General features: G+C 35.9%; 1 long non-coding RNA gene across 1 annotated transcript; it reads right to left on the bottom strand.

Annotated features, from left to right (window-relative positions):
* Positions 1 to 11,238: 11,238 nt before the first annotated feature.
* LOC120497926 lies at positions 11,239 to 21,445 on the bottom strand. Its single transcript, XR_005626594.1, has 3 exons — positions 21,269 to 21,445; positions 12,725 to 12,949; positions 11,239 to 11,351 (listed from the first exon to the last, which is right to left on the bottom strand). It is a non-coding gene; the product is annotated as an uncharacterized LOC120497926 (long non-coding RNA).
* Between the last annotated feature and the right edge of the window lie 2,330 nt (positions 21,446 to 23,775).

Raw genomic sequence — 23,775 nt, 5'->3', positions numbered from 1 at the left:
CTCACTCCCACACCAGCAGGATCAGGGAGAAAATCTGAAGACTAAAAGTGAGAAAACTCATGGAATGAGTTTGGAATAACACTTTGGCCAGTGTGAGTCAGCCATCCTGTGTGTCCCTTCCCAACTTCTTGTGCACCCTCGGCTTCCTCGCTGGCGAGGTGGGGTAAGGACCAGCAAAGACCTTAACTCTTGTGTTCAGCAGTAACTAAAACATCCCTGTGTTATCAAAACTGTTTCCAGGACAAATGCAAAACACAGCCCCGTACCAGCTACTGTGAAGAAAATCAACTCTACCCCAGCAAAAACCTGTACATCAGCCACAAAAATAAAAATACCATTTCAATGAAAATGTTTCAATGCTGAGAACTGTATTTTGTTCTATATGAGGATAAAACAGGCATTTTCCAGAAAGTGTTACATAAATTTAAGGAGAGACTGCTGCAAGAGCAGCAATTAGTACTTGGTCATTCACCTGGACCCAGACTTCCCATACCTTAACAACTTTTGCTTGTTGACCAGAAGCAAAAATACAGATCAGTGTCACCAAAGTCCTTGATGGATACTGAAATTATTAAGGACTTTGTGATGAAAAAAGCTTTCACCAAAAATTCTCTGGTGGTTTCTATTTTGAATTGACTTCTTGATAGCTTTCGAAGGATCCTGGTACCATCATGCTGTATCTGAGACATATTTGGTTTCACTTATGTCAGCAAAAATAAGACATCCTTTAAAAGAACCAGCAGTCTGCATTGTACACATCATAAAAAGAGGAAATCAGTTTGTAGTTTAAAAAAGGTACAATAAATTTATGAACTATACTTCTTTGTTAAAGATGAAATAAAAGTTCTAAAGGCAACACACTTTCCGTTTCCCATACTTCTCTTGATATGAGGGTAGAAAGCTGCATGACAGAAGCTAACCCACCTCTGCTATTCCCCAATCAAGAGTTATATACATTACTAGCACTAAACATGTCATAAATGAAAGATATCAGGGTAGTCATATCTTCCTTTCATACAAATTTCATCATAATCTATTTTGGTCTTAATTTAACAATTTTTTAGACTTTGGTACTACAGGTTTTTTGACTAGTAAAAGTAAAGAGAAGCTTCCATAAGTGTAAAATACAGCGAACATGACTTAAAAATTACATTCTACACAAATTTCCTTTTTGACAATAAGATCTGGTTTCCATTTATCCGCTAAATACATTGGTAAATGTTATTCATATCCTGAAATTAAGAAGAATACAACATTAGTGTTCAGTCACTGATCACTACAGTCAATGCCACTCAATAAAACCTGGTGGACTTTGTCACATATAGCCAATGTCAAAGGAGTTTCACCAAGATAAATCTGATTAAGCTTCTTTATTCTACAAATATTATTTCAAGGAGGACACTGAAGTGCATCTGCATAAAATCCGAGTTAGTTTACTGTCTAATAAAAAAACCCAACTAGACAAATATTTTAGTTAATGGACTAACATTAATTGAGAAATAAATTAGTCATGATACATTTGCAATCTACCTGCATGCATAAAACATTAGGAATATTTTGAGCAATCAAAACAACCATGTCTGTTTAATAGCTCACTTGTTCCAGTTATAAGAATCTACCACAAAAATCGAAGGGCAAGAAAATTCTGTTCTTTTGTACTGTAATATTTAGTGCTCTGCTAGGTCCCGCATTTTTTGCAGATGTGCATAGTCACAAAATACCTTGAAATATCTGCACCTATTCCTTTTGTTTTGTTTTATATATAATGTTCCTGAAGCAAATGCAAGAAAAAATAAGGTGTTATTTTCCTTTAAAAAAGTTCAGCAAATTATTAGGTTTATAAAATAATGTTACAACCCCAGGCTATCTACAATAATCAGGTAAAAGAATAAATTTGTCATTTCAGACCCTTTTGTTACTCCCCAAGTAATTTCTGAGAATTTGAGAGCATTTCTTACAGAGACCACATAAACGGTGCCATCATTAAACAGTATTAGGAATAACACGTACACAAGACACCCATCTAGGGATATGGCTCTCAAATTTACCATTGGCCATGTACATCAAAGAATATTAGTCTTAATTTTTAATACCCAAAGTTTCAGACATTTTAATTAAAAAGGTTGGCACTAATTTCTTTGGGTTTTTCCTCCCTTTCTGATGATGATATTAGCATGGCTTTAAGACATCAGTATTCAGCTGAGTTGGCTAAAGACTACTCAGGAATGCCTTTGTATGCTGTAATTACAACTTCTCCCTGCAATGCAGACTCAGATACAATATAGGCAATATGAACATGGTGCCTCCCCACCTTGCCTCTAGATTTCCTCTCCCTAGGTAGGATTTGATTTAGTCTTCTAACTGCAACTCAAAATTACCCTTCCTGCAATTTTTGCACAAAGGTTGAAGATAACGTTATTTTACACCTGCTGCAGTCAATCCTGTACATTCAACAGTTAATTTGTTCAGTCATGCAGACATATTTCATCCTTATTCAACCTGATCTAGACCTCAGTCCCCTTTGTGTACCATAGATGTGTATTTGTTACATGAGCTGCTCCAGAGCACTCGGAGGCATTTCAGAATCTGCAGATGTAGGGCAAATAGTATGCAGCATGAGTTTCCTCAGATAATGTTCAACATGGGAACACACCTGTATGATTAATTAATGCCAAATTAGAGAGAAAACAGTAGGATGTTGCTCTGTTGACCTCGCCTCACTCATAACAAAGCCAAAAGCCATCACCACAAACACTTTTGTGGAATTTGTCACATAAAAACCTGGTGGCACACATTATGAAGGCAGGTATGTCTGAGGAGAAATGTGTCATTTCCCTACTTGTCAATCATAATTCCATCCCCATTACAGCACATTTCTGGAGGCCTTTGTACATCCAAACAGTGTAAACTTTTAAATACAAATGTATATATTAAATACACATATTATGTATAATACATATTAAATACAAGTACACTGAATACCCTGGCTTATATACACTTCATGAAAACTTCATGCACACAAAGGCAAAGTTTTACAGTTACATTTCTCCAGCTTGCTTTTGTCTCAGAAGGGAATTTTATAGTTGACAATTAAGCTGTTTGAAGGAAGACATTTTCTGCAGCAAGCATCACCAATTATTCTTACAAGACTTTGATCACCAGTCTTGGTAATACAAAGAAAGATGCACATTTTCTGATTGCCATACCTCTATTTTCAGACTGAATGAGGAATGGCTTCCTCCAGTTAATAAATGAACAAGCAATTGGCAGCAGATTTCAAGACTAATTCTTCTGGCAGTTCTACAGGAGCAGACACAGAATGTCTCTCCTCTCACTTGGCTGTAACCACAGAAAAACAAGCTGCAAAAAAAGTTCTCAGACTGTCTTTACAAATTCAATAGCTTTGTGCAGCTTTTATCTTTAGACTGTAGAAACACTAACAATGAACTAAACTGAAGAAATATGATGATCTAGTTCCAAGCAACAAAATTGGTCTAGGCTGCACCTGCAACAGATTCAAAATATTATATAATTGCTCTTTTATCTTTTTTCCTTTCTCTGCCATCTACTCAAGGTATTCCCCCTTTTTCCAGGACTAGTAAAGATACCCTTCTGTGTACTGCGGTTATCCTCTGAAAGGAGAGGGAAGGTGACTGTGCATAAGCACTGTCTGACTGAAGGAATTTCTCTCTATGGAAAGCCCAAAAATGCACCACAGACAACAGCCAGAGGACAGTGCTCTTGAAGGTTCTTGGCAGTAAACTCAGTCAACTTGAATCCCTACATCACCAGCCTTGTTTCTTCCAATTCTTTATGTAACCAAACATAGGCAATATGAAATTCTTGGAAAACAACCTATGGTGAAAATTGAAGAATATTTTATGTTGCAGTGCCAAGAATTAATTTCCTGACAGAATTAACAATAGCTGCATATTTTTAAGGATAAATCTTTATCCTTAAGGATGTACCTTTTCCCCTATGGACATTTCCTCTGACGAATTCTTGGTTAAAATAATTTTATTGGATGAAGACAGACAAATGGCTCAACAAGCAGTGATTATGGGGTAGGCTGATCTGACTAACATTTTACATACAGACTTAATATACAGATTTTATTAGTCTGATTTGGGAGCTTATCAGGGAACACTCAGTTCTTCCTCAGGGAGCAGCAGTTCAGGACTACCTGACTCCTGGTTTCCTTTCTAAACCAATGCTGCCCCCATCTGGGAGTACAACCTGGAATCTACTACTGCTTACAGCACTTACTCTACCCATACAGAAATGCATTCATCATATGGATAAATTTATTAATAATATGTATTCCAGTATAACATATTTAGGAAATTCTTCATGGCCCAAAAAACTTGAATTCAAAATTTATAGACAGGTGTTTAAACTCAATGATCTGAAAATCAGGAGTTTTTCCTGCTGGGTACATGCACACTGATTAAATATAAGGTAAGAGTACTTTGGAGCATGTTACAGATACATAGTGCTAAATATTTTTAATTCCAAGGTTATTGAAAGCAGGTTCTTCTATATGACAATATCAGAACCAAGTTTTAAAAGCACAGAATACAATTCCATTTGATCCTCTATATAATTGTGGTCTAAAATCAATATAGAACCATACTTGTTGATATTTTGTCATGTGTATTAGCATAATACACCAAATTCAACCAATGCAACAATTAATTCATAATGGTATACAGAGTTAAGCATTATTTCCTAGTTTTAGTTTGAGTGTATGAGCATGACTCAGTTGCTGGCATGAATGTTTACCAAATATTTCCTCAAGTATGAATTTATTAATTAATAACATACTTCAACATATGGATCCTAATGTTGCATATGAACTTCATGCTTATTTATGTCTTTTTTTATTCCCTTAACCTCAGCTCAAGAGCCATATATGTTATCCACAGAAGTGCAATGAGTATTTGGCGAACATGGTAGAAGAAACTCCAGAGTTTTTAACAATCTTTGGACCAAAACCACATTGAAGATCTGTTATGTTCCAATTCCAAATTTTACCAGCCAGACAGATAATATTTCAGAGAAATGTAGAATGGGAACAAAACATTGTGGCTGACAGATATGAACAAACTATGTGATTTGACCAGGATCTGTGTCTTTCCCATGGCTATACTTGTTCAAAGGAGGATAATCACTCTGTGCATTAACTTGCAAGAAGAGCTCACCTACATGTTGTTTAAAATATGTATTTTTATGCACTGAACAAATATTTAACTACCTGTGTTGAGAACAGTGCATACTGCACAAAGAGCAGTAAAGAAAATAAGGAAAAGACACAAACCCTCCCTTGTGAAGTGTGTACAGGGTTAAAGATCAAATTCATTACTGCCGTGGTTCAGAATATCCCAAATAACTGCAGATTAACAACATATTCCTTTACACTGACATAGGCAGACAGAGACTGAGATCTAGATTTTCCCTAAAACCACTGTCTACCTTTGATGTATGTCTGACATCTCCCTTCTGATACAGTAAGCTCTGACAGAGCTTAGCCTGAGAATGGTCTATCCAAATGTGTAAGGGTAGATATGGATAAAAGTAGTCATTTTTTTATAAAACTAGACAGCAGAATACTACATCTTGAATATTATATACTGTGACTAAAACACTGTTAGAAGATTTTTTTTTTTGTCTCTTAAGCAAACCAAGGTTTTCATTGCAGTACAAGTTCATTTACTGTTACATTCTAAACTCTACATCAAGTTTATGGCCTTTTTACTGATACTATGATAAATATTTGGTGCCGCATTATAAAATAGCAAACAAATTTTAATTTTACCTTCTATTCTGTACTGCTATAATTACTTCCCTTAGGAGTTCAACCTAGCCTTTGTCACTTTGATAGCACTGTTATTTTCAGACAGAGACAGCAAAGCAGCTAAAGGAGATGGATGCACATGTAAAAAACTTTTAATCACAGACATGAACATACATAAAGCTTCAGTGTGATTCTTCTGTCAAATAAGGTGTCTGTGGCTTCAAATCAGACATTTTTAAACCTTAAAAATACACAGTGAGAAAATCTGAGTTCTGCCTCTGCTTTAGACCCCTTCCAAAAAAATAAAAACCAAAGAAACTCCTCTAATATACTAGAATTACAAATAAAGAGCCAGTACCAATGCAGTAACAGCTGCAAAAAGCAGTCTTCCATTTCATACAGACTATATTTACCCTTTACCATTATCACTGTGAGGTCAAAATTACTGTGAATATGGATAAAAATCAATGTCTTTCTCACTTCTTGCTTCTATTCAACATTCCAATACAATTCACTTCAATACGAGCATTAGAACCAATCTCTACTACTTAACGCTGCTTGGAAAAGGGGTTTTGAGGAGAGGGGACACATTCCAGTAGTATTAGATGTCTCTTGATGGTGGTCTGGCACCATAAAATCCCACTAAGTTAGCAAAGTAATTATTCCCACCTTTACCCTCACCTCCCTTTAAGATACTGCAGATCACAGAAAACCACCAGTGCAGGACTGCTGGAGTCATGAGAAAACTATCAATACAAATCCACTTTCTGTACATGCATGAAGTGACAATCTTGATAATATAACTGCAATAACTTTATTTAATTATAGGTGAATTTTATAAGCAAGATGTAAAAACTAAAAAGCAGCAATATAAATTATTTGGGAAAGAAAAGGATCCATTTGCAGGAAGTTTATAAAAAGATCTCTGTAGATAAAGTATGTTTTTCCCCATAAGAAAGATTTGCCTTCTTATTTCTTTTGGATTCTATACATCACAGATTTTTGCATGTAACCATGAATTGTGAATGGTATAAAGAACAAAAGCTTGGGAAAAAAATCAATAAATTAGACAGCTAAACATCATATGGCATGATTAGACAGTACATATCAACCCAATTAGGAACTGCTATATTATGTACCCACAAGATTAAGAACTGCTATTTCTTGGCTTCTGACACTTGAACTGAGCAACCTAACATTATTTTCAAGTCAGCCATGCTGTTAACATATTAATAACCAACATCTGACTTAACAAGTATTTCATCTTTTCACTGAAAATTTGGCTCACTGATTCCTTGTTTTAATACAATAGAATTACTTCTTACAAGAGGGTCTAGTAGATAAGAGATCATTTTTTTCAAGTCCATGCCAATACTGCCACTCATCTCTGTGGACAGAATTTCATCTTAGGTATGACAAATATTTTCAACAATTGTTAATAAATCAAAAGACTCTTAACAAGAAACTGAGTATGCAATTAAATACAATTAAATCAACTAAATTGATTTCAATCAATAAATTAAATATAATTAAATGAACTAATCTTCATGAAAGCCAAAAATACCACCACACTTGAGATCTCAGAATACTGATGTTTTATAACCTTTTCAGGGATAGTCTTTGGCATTCTGGTTTCTACTCTAGTTCAGTCTCCCAGAAGACAAGCATTTATAGCTAATTATCAACCTCAATCATATTTGCATATAATTTTTCTCAAAACATCCTTTCAAACGCTTTTTCTAAGATGAAATTCACTCTTTATTTTCAGCTTGAGCAAACTGTAAAGTGCACTTATAAAATACAGATTTTTATAGTCATGACTTGGTCATTTCTGATTTTACAGGTCTCTGAATGAGAACCATGATGAAAAGATCTGACCAGACCATTGCAAATAAGGGCATTCTCCACTATCTGTCATTTCCTCTATCCCAGAGTATGTGAACCAGCATCTTATATTTCTTTCCCTGGAGAGAGGTATTCTGTTATATCCGTGGTTGCACAACAAGACCACGCATATCCAGGGAATCAAAGAAAATAAATGCAGTCCTTGAGCTTTCTCCTCTTTAAACTCATCTTCTAACAGTTTCCTTGCACTGAACAGTGGAATATGCCATTGCTGGTACTTCATAAGACCTGTCAATAAACCTTCAGAACAACAAAACTCAGACATTTTTTCCAACAGCCTAAACTGCAGCAATATGTGCTTAAAGCATGGCTTTCAATGTGTAAAAATATGCTATGCAGTCTAGCAGCCCTATCATGCTTCCTATTAAAAAATAAGTCAATTTATCATAGTTCAGATTTTGTGAGAAAATATATTTTTCCTGCTATGCCACTGCAATGAGATGGCAAGTGACAGTTTCGAATGTTTGGAAAAAAAGTCAAAAAGCTAAATGAGATAATGGTAGCAATAGGAAAAGTTCTAGATGCTAGTATCTATGCAGATTTTTAATGCGTCTAAATGTAGAACATTGTGGGGGGGAATGGTGATCATAATGTTATTGTCAGAACCTGTATGTCAGAAAAGCCATCAAATAGAAGGTGAAACTTCTGCTAAGTTACCCGAGTCTGAAATTGTGGAATTCTGCATTTCTGTATACTATGACTGTACAAAAAGCATTCGGTGAGCCACATTAGAGATATACCATCAAATTATTGTATCAGAGGATCAAGGAAACAGTGGTATAAAATTCAGAACTCCTTGGCTTTTCCTCATGGGCCAGGAGAAATCTTATCCTCAAGAAAAGTGGAAACTTGGAAATGTTTAAGTATCCCAGACTACACAGTTTCAAATTCTCTCAAGAGTTAGCTTGATATTTGCTCTTTGAGTGGGACCACTCACAGGCCAAATTAATCTCAGGCAAATTGAATTGCCATTAGAATTAAAAATAATGAAGAGAGGTAAAAAGATTCCACATCTGTCTCTCATTACTCTTTTTTATAGGAGCAGAAGCAGTTAGCCACTTTAGAACTAGCAGCTGAAGCAATATTTATTGGGTTTTTTAATAGAAAAACAAAGTATGGAAGAAAAGTTGATGTAATATTTTTTTACCATTGATTAAATTTTCAAAGCACTTCATTGATATTTAAGTGGAAATACAAATGAGGAAAGAACACACCCAATTAGCACTATAATATTAGATACCAGCCTTACAGAATACGTCTGCAGTATTTTAGGTGAAAGCAACCAAGAAATAAAAATCATACTTACAAGATTATTCCAAGTTTTTTTTATATTTTTATTGGGCACATAAACCAAGATTACTTTTGAAAAAGGAAACATGAGAAGCAGGGAAGGAACTCCATCTGTCAGGCTCTGATGAGCTCTAATCATTCCCTTCTTTTGGAAGAAAGGAGTCTTGATAAAACAACACACAAATCAAAGCCATCAAGCAGTCAGTGGCAGTTCCATCCATATTAAAAGATGCACCTCTGCAGATTTAACCTCCCATGTTTTGCTCAGCCCTTCACACTCCTGCCATGTGGCTCCCCATGCATAATGCCCTCTTGGGTAGCTGAAGTTCCAGATACTTCTCTAACATCTCCAGTGGTGAAAAGTCACCAGGTGCCCTCAAGTTCAGCTAAGCAGGTCACATCAACCCCCACTGTAGCACAGGATCTGGCTGAGGTGTCTTCTGTTGTAACAGGAGTGACCTCACAACCAAGAACCTGATAACATCTTGCATGAAGCAGCTTTTCAGCTGACAGCACCACACACTAGAACAGCCCCTGGATGCCTGTATTTTGATAGAGCAAGTCATCTTGCTCAAACACATCTATTATGGACAGTTAGCACCTTGAGTATTCAGCACACAATCTGGGGCTCAAACATGTTAAGGTGTGGCTCCCTGGCTTGTTATTTCTTGAATGTGGAAATAACCATATGAAAGACCATAGAGTAACAATTGGATGCAAAAATGCTTCTATTTTAGACCAAGCCCTCCACCTTTTTTTAAACATGGTAACAATTCTTTCTTACACTGATCCAAGCTAAATATCAGTTTTATCCTTGGTTTCATTTATGTCCTTTCTGAAAATCTGATCTGTCCTAGAGTATTTCCTGTATTTTTACTTAGTTTGGCCATTTTCTTCCCTTTATATACAACAGTTAATGTTATTCTATGATAGCATATCTTTCTGAAATAATTTTTGGCTTCTTTTCAGTCCTAGAATACATAGTTTTGTTTCCTGAGGCAAATCCATTTAGCTCACAGACATACTTGATAAGCATGCTCCTCCCACTGCACAACTGAAGACAAACTCCACCCGATCCAGTGTGACACAGTCACACATCCTTTATCTTAGCTTCCATTACAGAGTATTGGTTTCTGCACAACTAGGCTAAGTTAGAAGCATCCAAGTTCCATTTGTGTTCAAGGTGATTGTTTGGTAACTAGATAAAAAGGTCTACAGAAAACTTGTCCCAGTCACTGTTTTTTGCTGCAAAAAATACATTTTGTTCCTCCTCAGGTACCATTCTTACTTTCAGATTTAGTACACCTCTCATTTCTCACAGTTATCTTTCCAAAGTCTGCACACAGTTTAAGACAGGTTGTTCTTCATGATATGCAAAATCTTATGCATTATTTTTTACAAGCTTATTTTAATAAGGTCCTCTCTATGTTCAAAGACATCATTGTTCTATTTTCCTTCCCAGTTTACAACCTGATTTACTCTGCAGCATGCATATTCTCACTGCTTTTTCCACATCCCAAGGATATTCTGGCAGTCTTTTCTTACCGTGGTGCTCCAATATAACATGGTTTCAATTAAGAGTTTCACCTACTTTAAAAACTTTGAGCAAGTCTCAAATCTTGCAAAATATCTTCAAAGTTCATCCAACTTATTTATTTTTTTAATCCTGCTCAGCAAATTATTTTCACTAAGCACAGCATCATCACCATTTCTTAACCACAGTTTGATAAATGGATTTGCATCATTGTACTATTAAATCAGTTTCCATAACTTCACTGGCTTGAGACTACTTTTATTCTTGATCCCTCTCCAATTATCTCCAGTGATTCTGGTTGTAAGCTGTGATTAAGATACTCAAAAGTTTCTCATTCCATTCTCTTTCCCATGTACTACTGTTTCTACTTCCAACTCTTACAATGTCTAAAGAAAACTCAGAGTCAGAACTAATACTGAAATAGTATTACTCTACCTACAGAGAAGCTAACAGTCAAAAAATCAGAAGAAATTAATGTCTCTAGCCCCACAGCTGCTAGTGTTTCCATCCAGAATGTTCCTTGCTAGTCAATACATACATAAATGCCACTTTCAAATAAGCTTCCTTCAAAGAAAAATGAGCCAGCCAGGAAAGATAAAAAAATCTGGTACATCTTTCAGGCCCTGTTCCAATGTTACTCACCAGCACTGCTTATGCAGCATAAAGGATGGAATGTGTCATTTGCCTTCAAACAGATCTTAACTAGCTGAGGAGAGGCTTTCTGCTGGTATAAACCTCACAACCCCACTTTGCTGGGGCCTGTGAAATCACCACCACACCTTCTGCAATTATACCCTTCCGTGATCTTCAGAAGCTCAACAACCAATCCTGAAAAATAAGCAATGCAAATGTCCTGTATTTCTTTTTTAAGATTATTACCTCCAAGTTGTGCATAGAAAAAGCAGAAATGTTTGGTTGGGGGTTTTTTTGCTGACTTTTCACTCTAAGAGGCTCTGCTGAGCAGTAAGTCCATTTTAAATGATGTTTTTCAACAGACAGTGTCAGCTTTTCAGAAGAGAGCTGCACATCAAATGTAGGTCAACAGAAGGTAAGACTGCATAGGAGGATCACCACTAAGAAATGAAAGCAGACTAGATTTTATTCAATGGGAATTCTAGGTAAATGTAAATATGATGTGAAATTTCAGAAAATAATGAAAGGAGCATTAAAAGTTTGTGGACTTCAAGCAATAGAATTGCTTATACAGGAATGTTTTACCAGCAAAATATCTATTGTATTAAAATGTGCAGCCAGCTACTTTTTTTAATCCTTTTTAATAGTCTATGTCCTTCAAACATCTTTTTTGCTGATCTCAGAGAGCTTAGTTCATCTTATTGAACAGCAGCATAGAAAAGAGGCTGGCTGCTCCTGGAAATATGAAAAATATTGTCACTTTCCCCAGGAAAAATTGCAAAACAAGAAGGATTTTCATCAGCTTCCACCTACAAACAAGTGATACAAGTTTATCTGCATATTCTACTTCAATTATTTAAGCTAAGGAATCAAGTAACTAAGCACATAATCATTAAAAACTGTGTTTAAAAGTGTACTTAAAGGGAAAGCATGTCCTGTAACACCACAACAGCAGAATGACTGTGATGTGTTTCTGGACACCCACATATTTTATTGCTGCACTGGAGACAAGCAAGTAAATAAATCTTCCTTGTGGTCAATGGCTTAATGATACTGGTTCACATCTCGTCGACAGCCTCATTGATTAAGTCCATGCAACATTTTGCATCACATTTTTTATGTATTATGAGGAGGTAACTGTACTTTTCCTATTGTTTCCATTTGTCAATTCACTGCTATAACCTGAACAAATACAACCTCACAATGTGTATCAACAATAGTAGAAAGTTAAAAACACACAGATGTCCTACCTGCTGAACAACATACAGAAATACATTGTACTGGTTTCAGTACATTCTATTAAGCTCAAGTTCTCTTCCTGTTATATTGCACTGACCCACACTGATGTGCTTACCATAAGGTATAACATGGCTGAGCCAGAAGTATCAGGAAATAGCCTTGGCAGTGCTTTAAGGGGGGCATCTAGTCCATAGCCTTGTGCAAAACCAGAAGCAAAAATACCTGAGCCATTCTGAGCTGCAAGTCTAATCTCTCATATCCCCCTGCGGGTCCAGAGCTTCCTCAGACAGCCCATCCCTCTGATTCACAGCTTACAAGCAACAACTCACCTGCTGATTAACTTGTACTCTCCCCACTGCAAGGCAAGACACAATGAGGAAAAGGAGAGTAGGATGTTGAATGGCAGCCCCATTGGATGAGTTTTAAATGTGAGTGCTTAGCTGAAATATCATTTAGGCAGTCTTAGCTTCACATCCTTCAAGTTATACACTCACCATACATCACTCTTACTATGGATTTGAAGGCTTCTTGTACACTTGTCAGCCTGCACTTGCCTGGAAAATGAAAAATAAAATTAAAAAGATATTAAGATAATTCATTCCTGACAATCTACTAAAGAAATAATTAGAATTGCTCAATAGTAAAACAGTACTGTAAGTTTCTGGTCCAGACAGACCTTCCTCTTAACTCACCATGAACTTCATTGCAGTGTTTAAACTGAAAATAGGTCACACAAAAAGGTTCTTTACCTAGAAATTTTAACTGCAACAGCTCAGAATCAAACAAATCTGCTTAAATTCCAAATGTTGCTGAACAGATGCTGGGAGAGACATCCTGTACCAGTGTTTCTGTAGTCTGTTTACAACTAGCATGTTTTTCCATGTCAGAACAACCAAACAATCAAATTCAGAAGGTGTTTTTTTGCTTTCCTATGGGAAGAACTAATTTAAATCATCATGGACAGTGCAAACTGGCAGCCCAAAAAGAACTTAAGAGTTTTAGCCAAAAAAAAAACAACAAAAGCTGATGTGCGGTCAGAACTTGGATTTTGTCTGGGGTAAAAAATGTAGTTAATGCTGATTCTGAAAGTTTTATACTACATTCAGTGAACTTCTTGCAGGAACAAGAGATTTGTGTACACAGTTGTTGTACAATTGTTGGCAGTATTTTGTTGTTTTTAAAGAAGAATTAGATTTACCACTATTCCCAGCTCAGTTCTTGTACAAGCTGTAAGGCAACTGAGCTTTCAGTGTGGAAACACAAAACCACCTACAACTTTGTATGTAGCAACTTTAATCCACACAAAGCCAAAAATCAATTTTTAATTAGTGAAGAAGTTTGAGAAATCATGTTCTTGTACAATGTTTGTGATCTTGTGGAAGCTAAGAGCAAAAGTATCATTGACTTTAAAGTAAGTAAGGTTGAACTTGGCATTCTCAAGCCCTTTCCCAACCAACTTATTTAAAGCTGAGTCTCAATGAGGCAAAAATTCCATTGAGAATTGAGATACTTTCAATTCCATTGAGATACTTTTGTAGCCATGTTCACAGCCAAATGGATGTGGTATGACTGAAAAACACTGTTTAGAAGCAGGCTAGAAAAACTAAAACCACATTAACTGACCAAACTAAAGGGAAGACTACTTAGTCATACTTGGTTCATTCAATTTTGCCCACAAGATTGAAGGACCGGCTCCAATCTGCTTACAAAGACATCCTCCAACTGTTTAACAATGGCATGTCACGTTAATTCATTGGAAAAGAGTGACAAAGGCAGCACAGAAAGCTGTGACTTTTATATTGCATTCAGACAGCTATTCTAGCCTGTTATACATACATAGATTTTTTTCATCAGTATTTGAAAGTGCACAGCAAAAGGCAGGTTGTGATGAATAAAAGAGTCAATGGACTATTTATAATCTTGGTTAAAGACTGAATTTCCTCCATTTCTAAAACTATATGTTTTATATAGTTATAAAACTTGTTACTGGGCTGTCTTTATATCTCCATTTCAGATCAGGAATTTAAAGAATAGAAATATGACAGGAAATAATATCTTAAGATACAAATTAGAAGAAAGGTAGTAAAATAACTAGCAGTAATACTTCCCAGCAGGCAACCAAGATTCAAGGTTCTACTATTTATTATTAATCAGTCAGCAATTTCTGCAGGAAAAGCTATCTGACTTAGAGGAGAAACTACAATTAAGGAAAAAATACATCTTCTCTGGAAGATGTATTTTAAGTGAATCAGACCAAATAAAAATAAATAAGCTGTGAAAAAACAAACAAAGCATATACTGGCTCCTACTGTTTGTACGGATGCTGTATGTGTACAGCTGTACTCACACAGAACACTATTGCAAAAGACAAATCTTTATTTAAAAGACAAATCTTTTGAATTTTCTGTAGCCCACTAAAAAGAGAAAACAGTAAGTAAGAGGTCTGAAAAAAATATGCTTCAGTAACTAAGACATTGTAAGGAAAAGATCAGCACTGGTCCCAGAAGCCTGAAGCAATTAAGACACTTCATTTCTCCATTGATGCAGGCAGGGATCAAAACCGAGCCCATGCTGGAACATATCTTAACTGCAGTAACAGGTCCACATACACATGGATGCTAAATGCAGAGTGTCTGCTGAGAATTTTGCCTCTTTATCCATCCACTTGGATGCCTGGATAGCATGCAAATAAACCATTATGGGGGGTAAAGAGGGTGGAGAGAGGAAAAAAAAGCCTAAACCCCTAACTTTCAAGACTACCAAATACCTTTGGTTTAAAAAAAAAAAAATTACTTTAAGATGCATTGAGATTAAAGTTCAAAGTTAAGGTTCTTTGAAAAAGACAAAGCTCACATAAAACCAGGGAAAACAGTCTCTCTTATTTCTGGAATCTAAGGGCATTCCTTTGGAATGCATGGAGGAGAAAAAGACTGCAGAAAAAAGAAGCCATAATGTTAATGAAAAAAAAAATCATCATGGGGGTGTAGTTTTGTTTTTCATAAGGTTTGGGGTTTGTTGGGTTTTGGATGTTTGTTGGTTTGCTAGGTTTTTTACAAAAATCCCCTCTGAAATTCTTAGCATTCATTACCATCAGAGATATATTAAGAACAGTGAAGGACTGTGGATGTAATAATATATCAGAAAATCATGCCCCAATCTTTCCCCTCCTTTTCCAAGATCATGCAGAGAAAAGCGAGAGCAAGTCCTTAAAGGATTCATGCTTGCTTTAGGATTATTTTCTCTACTTATCATCAGATCAAAAATAACAAAATTTTTAAAAGCAGGGGGAGGGGATCAAGAGAAAAAAAAATCTCCTTCCCATGTCCCTTTCCAATCTCAAAGAAGAGAAATTGTAATAAATAACTGAAAATCCTTAGAGAAGACAATCTGGCTCTTAAAGTGAAGGGACGCAACCCTTTCCCTTAGAGTCAACAAAGACTGTGGTCAAGGCACACTGAGTTGAGCTGCCTAAGTCTTCATCCCCAGCTTTGCTACAGACATTTGTGGATGAATGCCAAGGCAATTATTTTATCTATCAATTCCTATTTATTATTCAGGCTACTCAATAGAGTCTGCTACAGCAAAGTTTCAAGTCCTATGCTCCAAGAATGAACTTGCAGTAGTTGAAGAGTTGGTGTGAGACAGATAAGGGCTTGAGTATAGAAGGCTGTTAAAAACCAAAGGAAAATTTAAGGACACAAAAATTCTACTGCAGTCAAAACAGGGAACAGCAGAACTGCTTAAATTACAGCTATATTTAAAACAAACAAAAAAAAAAAAGGCATTCGCTCATGCTGTCTTGGTTCAAAGCAAAACAAATCCAAAAAATAAATTTTTATATGGGCTTTTGTAAAAGGATACATTTCATTTCTTTTTTTTCAGAGTAAAAAGGGAATGCTGCCTTGTATTCTGGTTACACCAATGTCTAAGAGTCAGTTTATTAAGTATTCTAATTTTGAATCAATGACATACCAAGGGATGACATATCTCAGTTTTTATACATCTAAACAATAAATGTGGCAACTCTTACAACCAGTACAGTGATACCACTGCCATGGTCCATTACCACCCATGGCAAGGGAACGTCTTCCAGATGTTCATGGTTCCTTATAATCCATTGGTCACAGTTCACGTTACTTCAGAGAAACGGGGAAACTTGACTTCACAAAGCATCATATAGAGATTGCAATTGAATGATTCTGATAAAGATTTAAAAGATGAGAATAAAACACAGACAGTGGGATCAGAGAGAAACTGATTATTGTGCCAGGAGAGAAGATGGGCAATTTAGAAGAGTGTGTGATACACACTAGATACTAATTTTCCTCAGAGCCCTCACAAAACAAATAGACCTATAAGTCTAACATTGTTCAGGATGCATTACCACACTACTTGACATTATTTAGCATAACAAATCAGAACAGCAGAGGAGATGCAAAACTATTCAAACATGTACCATCATCAGTGAGAATAATTACATTATTTTAAGCTTTACTGTGACTCCTATAATAGCAGTCTTTAAACAATTGCTAATAAAATTTTTATTTTATTTCCAGTCTATTCTGCATTACATGTTTACTAAAGCATATGGTACTCTTCAGGTAACAGCCCTTAAGCTCTAAGCCGGGGTTTTTAAGTTATGTGCTTACCACTTCCATTCCTCCTTGGGATCTATGTCTCTTCAATAATAATAAAAACATGAAAATAATTCTTTCCTTTATGAATTTTCAAAGTTAAATATATTTGAACTGAATTAATTAAGAGTATGTTACACAGTCTCTGTACACCAAACAATTCATCAGCAGAAAAACTCTTTTTTTCCCATAGTTTAAAGACTTCCAAATCCATAATCTCTTTTTTAGTTGCTAGTTAAACAACCTCCAATACTGCATCTGCAAAAGATACAGTAGTACTGTATTGCATGGGAAAAATTTAAGATGTTCCCTTCAAAATTAGCTGAAGATACATTAAGTAAACAATTTTTTTTTTAAATCTATCAATCGACACCAGGCTAATAGTTATTACATTCAATAATTTAGCATGATGTGCAAGACAGCTTCGACCTCCAAAATAATTTAGCGCCTTGAGCTGAGATTAAATGCAGAACATTAATTTTTCCCTCTGGTTGTCAAGCCAACCAAGAGGCCCGTCAAATCTATTTAAATTAAGCCTGCATCATGTAATGATATTAAAGAGGATAAAATATTAATATAGGTCTGTGATAGAACATTGGACAAAGTAGCTGCAGTAAGGCAGCTTTAATTTACTACACCAACAATCTGTCTTCACGCTGAAAGCAGGATTTAACAGTCCAAAGGAATACATATTTGAGTTTATATCGTATGCAAATTTATAAAATTATATCATTTGAATTGCTGAGAATATTTAAGAGTATTATGTAGAACAAAAAAAGTTATGATTCCCAATTTAATGCTACTGATGTAGAGAAAAAATAATATTGGATCAAAGTCATGATGACTGCATGTGTCCCACAAGCAGATGTTATTTCAGCAATAGCAGTGTGGCTGCATCTATTTATCACCAGCAATGAATTTTCTTCCTTCAGCTAAAGGATGATAAATGTCATTCAAAACTTCAATATTTCATAATATAAAAGAGGATTGAAAAGGTAGGTAGACTCCCAGACCAAAGACAAACAACTCTGAATATTTAGGCTACAAGTACTTTATGAGAACAGTAAGGTTTCTGCTGTCATGAGAGACCTACTCAAAAGAAAGAATAGTAAAAGGGAATTAAATAAAACAAGTGTGTGTGGCTTCCCATTTAAAAAAAGGGAAATCCAAACCCTGTAGATTTAGATATGTCTCATTTCAATCATAAATGGAATTGGTCATGTTTACAAACAATACCACAAACATCCAGAATATATACAATATCACATTCTTCCATTCCATCACAGTTTTATTTCTTAAATTTCCAGATAATTTACTTTTCTAATCTTTGGGATCCCAACAAGAACGCAGACTTGAAAATATATCCTATGTCACCTAAATTCAGAACCAATCCTGCACACTGCTATTTTGCAAAGGCATTGCCAATAAGTGTCAAAAACTGGAACAAGGTCCAAATTCACCTTATTAGGAGTAAACATTTTTTTATTACTCTTTGTTCATATGATGGTATGCCTCTTGTGCAAAATCCTAGAAGAACTGAAAACCTAAAAAGTAAAGTCCTGATCATAGTGCACGTTATTGTTAATCAATGGAAAAACTAAAAAAAAAAAAGGTAAATGAAAAAAGAATGTATAGAGTACTTCCTATAAAACATGGCAGGTAAGGAATAGGTTGAGATGTACAAAGGCAGAGTGGGCACAAGAGGATGTTTGACTAGGGTTTGAAAGTATTTGTGGCATGGCTCCAAGTTACCTCATAAATATGAAGATTTTTTTCACAAAGGCAGTCCATCAAGCCCAGTCAAGGTTGCTAATTGCATTTAACTGAAAGTCAGTAACTCTAACAGACCAAATCATTGGGCTGTATGGTATTCCTTAAACACACATTCGATGCAAGCTTATTCAGCCTTAGCACATTACAGACTCAGAACTGATAGATGAGAATGCTGAGGAAAAGCTGAATATCTAATAAACTGTTTGTGTAAATGGCCACTGTAGAATTACCTCAATGAGCATTTCACTAGATGTGCCATGGTCTCTGTCAGTTCTCATACCAGCTCTCTTTTTTTCTTCCTTTTTTAGTGTTTATCTATACTGCACAGAACATGTGGCATTCATATGCCATAGCCATGCCACAAACCCTTCAACAAATCCTTTCCCCCACACAGGAAGGACGTAAGATAAGTGGTTATGAATAAAGAATTTATTTACACCTGAGCTGACAGCTTTGATTCAAACTATAATTTCCACCAAAAGAGGTCTGGACTGTACTAACCTTCACCCCACGAGACCAAAGCAGCTACAGCTTTGACTCCCATGTTCCTCCAATGAAGGAAAGGTTTGACACTATTATATTTTGGAAAGTATTGGTTTGCTAGAAAATTGGGCACTTCCCACTATTTGATGGGACATAGAAGGCATATTTACTAAGGATCATCCTTGAAGTTACAAAATAGCATTTTAGCAGAAGACATGTTGCTAATTAGAGAGTAAAAATAAATCTGAAACCATTTTTCAAAGCAATTGTTCCCATTTAAAGGCTGGTGAAACTGATAAATATTGAGCAGCATGTAAAATATACAGAAATGCTATAAAAGTAAGATGTGTTGGGACATATTTATTTGCTGACAACATTTGTTGTGGAATTTTTTGTAAACTGACTGCCCTGTCTCGTTGCCCATACAATCCACCTATATTTTGGTCCTTTTGTGGACCTAGCATCTCTCACAAATTAAAATGAAGTCAGCTGTGGAACATAAAAGGTGCTATGAGCATATAATATCAGATATGCATAAATAAATAAAAATAAAAGACAAGTAAAAGAGAAGGAATGCAATTGATACCTAGGAAAAATTATCCACACAGAACTAACACACCAGAAAGGAGAAAACACAACAAAAAAAATAAACACCACAACCTCATACACAACTATAAAAGAAAAGGACCAAGGGAAAGAAGATTTCTAAGCTTTCAGATAATAAGGTTAGAGCAGAGGAAAAACACAAGAAAAACACATACCACAGAATTACGTCAACTTTCTCCAAATATTTACTTCAGCCTCATGCTCTGAGGCACAATCTTTTCCATAGATAATTTTAACACTGTATGACCCTACACGTCACATTTTAACTCCTGTGTAAAAACCACAACACCTAAATAGAAACTAAACAAACAAAAGAATAGAGAACCATTTGCTTGTCAATTTGACTTCATTGCTAACCAGTAGATCAGAAGGATACTTTCCATTTTCTTGGCAAGTTCTGTTTAGCAATTTTTATACTGTGAGAATGTTTAAGAGTTCTGCTTTCACTGAGCTTATATTTGAACATCAGCACTTGATCTCCGGGGGGGTTTCTCCCTCCCCAGTGCCATGCAAGAGGCACACAAGGCTGCACAGTGTTTTACAGCCCATCTCAGTCTGCATCCAGAGACAGTGCCAAGTTATGTGCCCAAAAGCCACCAAAACAGAACTAGAAGAACTGAACCACAAGTTGCAACACACAGCACTTTGACTGTAGAGAGCAGGGAATCAGCAAATTGCAGTAAATTAACTGGCAAAAGATTATTGGTTTAGTCTCAAAGCTGAGCAAATTAACATTTGCTAAATGTTACCTTTATACATTTTTATAACAAACTACTGCAGTGCTCAGTCTTGTAACATTTACAGAAGACAGACTTTTTATCTACATCTTCTTTTGGAAGGTGTGAAGTAGGTCTTGACCTGCTTTATATCCTGGATGATTTCTGGGCATTTTGGTTTGTCTGTTCAGGTAGGATACCAAGTTTATCGTTAGGGCACCTCCACACATTAAGAGCATTGCTGACATCTGGCTATTGCTTTTCTTAAAAGAGCACACACTTAATTTTTTTATGACACATTGACACCAGAAAAATTATTTTAAAGAGAAGTGAGTTTTACACTAGGATCTTAGAGGCAGTAGATCTGCAGCTGACCACAATCCTATCAGCAATAAAGCCCACGAACTGGCCTCTTAAGAGATTTGATGTTTTTGTCACAATCTATTGCAGAATATTGTCAGTTGGATACCATATCAAAGCAGTGCCTCCTTGAACACATTGCTCCTAGATGCTTTGAAGAGAAGAATCAGAACACTGAATATGACCCCATGTCAGAGGGGTACCTAGGACAATATCTTCAGGCAAAGAGCTCAAATCATTATAAGTCACCAAAGGAAACAACTGCTGCAATTCAAACAGCTGAATTTTTTTCAGAGCATACCTGAAAGCAACAGCCATCCTGAAGCATGTCAGATTATCATTACTCTTTGTTCTATTCTTCCTTTCAGTATGAAATTAAATATCAAGAGACCTGGAGCTGGTAGAAAGCCAAGAGCAACTTCAATGGTGGTAGCTAAGAGCCACATCACTTGGATTCATACAAGGCCAGCATGAATAATCTGTCCTGCACATCCCTGGGGAGGAGATGAACAGAAAATCAGAATATTTCCGTATTCTGAAGGGAAAATGAAAGGTAGAAAGTAATATCTTTGTCTGTAACTTCAATCAGCATCAACAAATGTAAATAGCTTTTATCCTTTCATTTACTCCATACACACAATTCCAAGGTAAGGAAATAACAAAACAAGTAACCATGGTATAGCACCTTGGTGTCTAGCAATGCAAATGAAACATCCACTGCCATTTTTATAAATTTTTACAATTTAATTGTCCTAGAATATCAAGCTTTATTAAATACTGTTCAGGTTACTAGAACAAAGTCTCTGCACTGGAGAAACAGAAGGATCTAAAACAGAGGCACAGAAGAACACAACAGCAATAACAGAGGGCAGTAGACATGAGCAACCTAAACAAATCAGAATAGCAGTCCACACATGGAGATGTGTCTTGCCTCTAGCTAATCCTGTTTTTCTGACAACAAATAATGATCTAAACCAATTTCCAAACTGAATTTCTTGAGGCTGATGCACACTTGCATCAGTTTCTAATTTTTTTTGCCTTAGGCCCTGATTCATCAAGCAATTTCAAGTTCCACATGGTATTAATCAAGGAATTATCCCAATAGCATTCTAACACTAAATATCTTTGGAAAAGGTCAGCAACAGATATCAAGTTATGCTAGCTGTCACAATTTCATAATGTCACCACTATAAAACTGGAGTCAGGTGTTCATGACTCTCAAATGTGTGCTTTCCCCAGACGTACTATCAAAAGAATTACAGCATATATGACAGCAATACTTAAGAAAGGATAGCTAACCACCCCTTGTCTCTAAAACAGGGAAGAACATTTATTTATTTAGTACAGGGACTTTAAACCACCTTTTAATGTTTCTTTTAGCACAGCAGAAAAGCTCTACCTATGTCCTGCTTTAGAAAAACCCAAAATCTATTGTTGCTCACACCAGTTTTCACATACTTAGATAGCATCTACACTATTTCCACAGTATAATTAATTTACATTCTCATAAGCTCTGAGAGCACACACTCACTTGGAGGAACACAAATTCACATATTTTGAGTCAGTTCTGCTTCTGAGGTTTTCCGTAAGACACCTGTTGGACCATAGACGCTTCCCTAGAATACTCTGATGTTACACATTCTTACAGTACAAGCAACTATGCTGTTATCAGTCAAGGAGTCTTGGGTAGGACAGAGATGATGTTTCATGTTAATTTACTAATTGATTAGCATACTCTGAAGCATCAGGATTTCTGGATCTCATTCCCAAATGGGAAAAACTGCTCTATTTCCATTTCTGTCCAGGCTGTAGTAGAAAATAGAAACGGTACATTTTGAAACCTCTCCTACATATAGCACTTCACTCAGAGATACATCACAAAGGTTTTGTACAAAACACTCCTTTTTTCCCACCTTAGCAGAAATTTCCTAATTTCACTAATACTGAGCCAAGCAGTTTTGTCCTCAAAATTACCTTAAATACAACAGACAGGGTGTCACATATGGAGATAATTTCATTCATAAGGCATTTTCCCATGGCTCACTACTTGCATCTGAGTGGGATCATCTACTAAGAGATTCCCCTCTGTAGACTCCATACATTATAATTTCAGTTCACACATTTAATTAGACATTAATATGCTTTGGCTAAAGCATGCAGTAAATGAAACCTAGATTTTTAAGTATTTTATACACACCTTCAGAATACTGCATACTCATTTAATATCTGTGGAAAAGCAGTGCCGCTTTTGTTTGATGTCCTTAGAATAGCAGACCCATCAAAGTAAAGAATTAAACCCTCCAAATTGCTTTCCTGACAAAAACCTTGATTTCATCTAACATTCTCCTTTCAATGCAAAGGCAGATCCTCTCTTTCATTTTGCACTTTTTTTAAGTTAGTCTGTTCAGCTTTGCTTGGAGAAAAAAAATCAGGAAAGAAGGTTTTTCATTTTTGGAACTGATGAGTTAATGGCCTCAATTATAGCACCTTATGAATATTAAAAGTAATCAACTTGAGCAAGGACTAAAGCAAAAAACACTATTTCGAAATTGGACACAGTAAAGTATGGCCTTGGATCTATTTACAGTGGCCAAGGGGACTCCCTCACCCCTATTTCATAGCCAGAAACTCCCTGAGGCACAAACACAGGCTCAAGAACATGCTCTCAATCTCTTTTTAAAACAAAGAAAATATGATAGAAAGATAATGAGAAAACCACCTTATGAATATTAAAAGTAATCAACTTGAGCAAGGACTAAAGCAAAAAACACTATTTCGAAATTGGACACAGTGAAGTATGGCCTTTGA

Source organism: Passer montanus, unplaced genomic scaffold, assembly GCF_014805655.1.
Source record: "Passer montanus isolate IOZ18808 unplaced genomic scaffold, ASM1480565v1 scaffold14, whole genome shotgun sequence".
NCBI lineage: Eukaryota > Metazoa > Chordata > Aves > Passeriformes > Passeridae > Passer > Passer montanus.
Note: the sequence above shows the minus strand (reverse complement) of the source record. Positions and strands in the feature narration are given on the sequence as shown.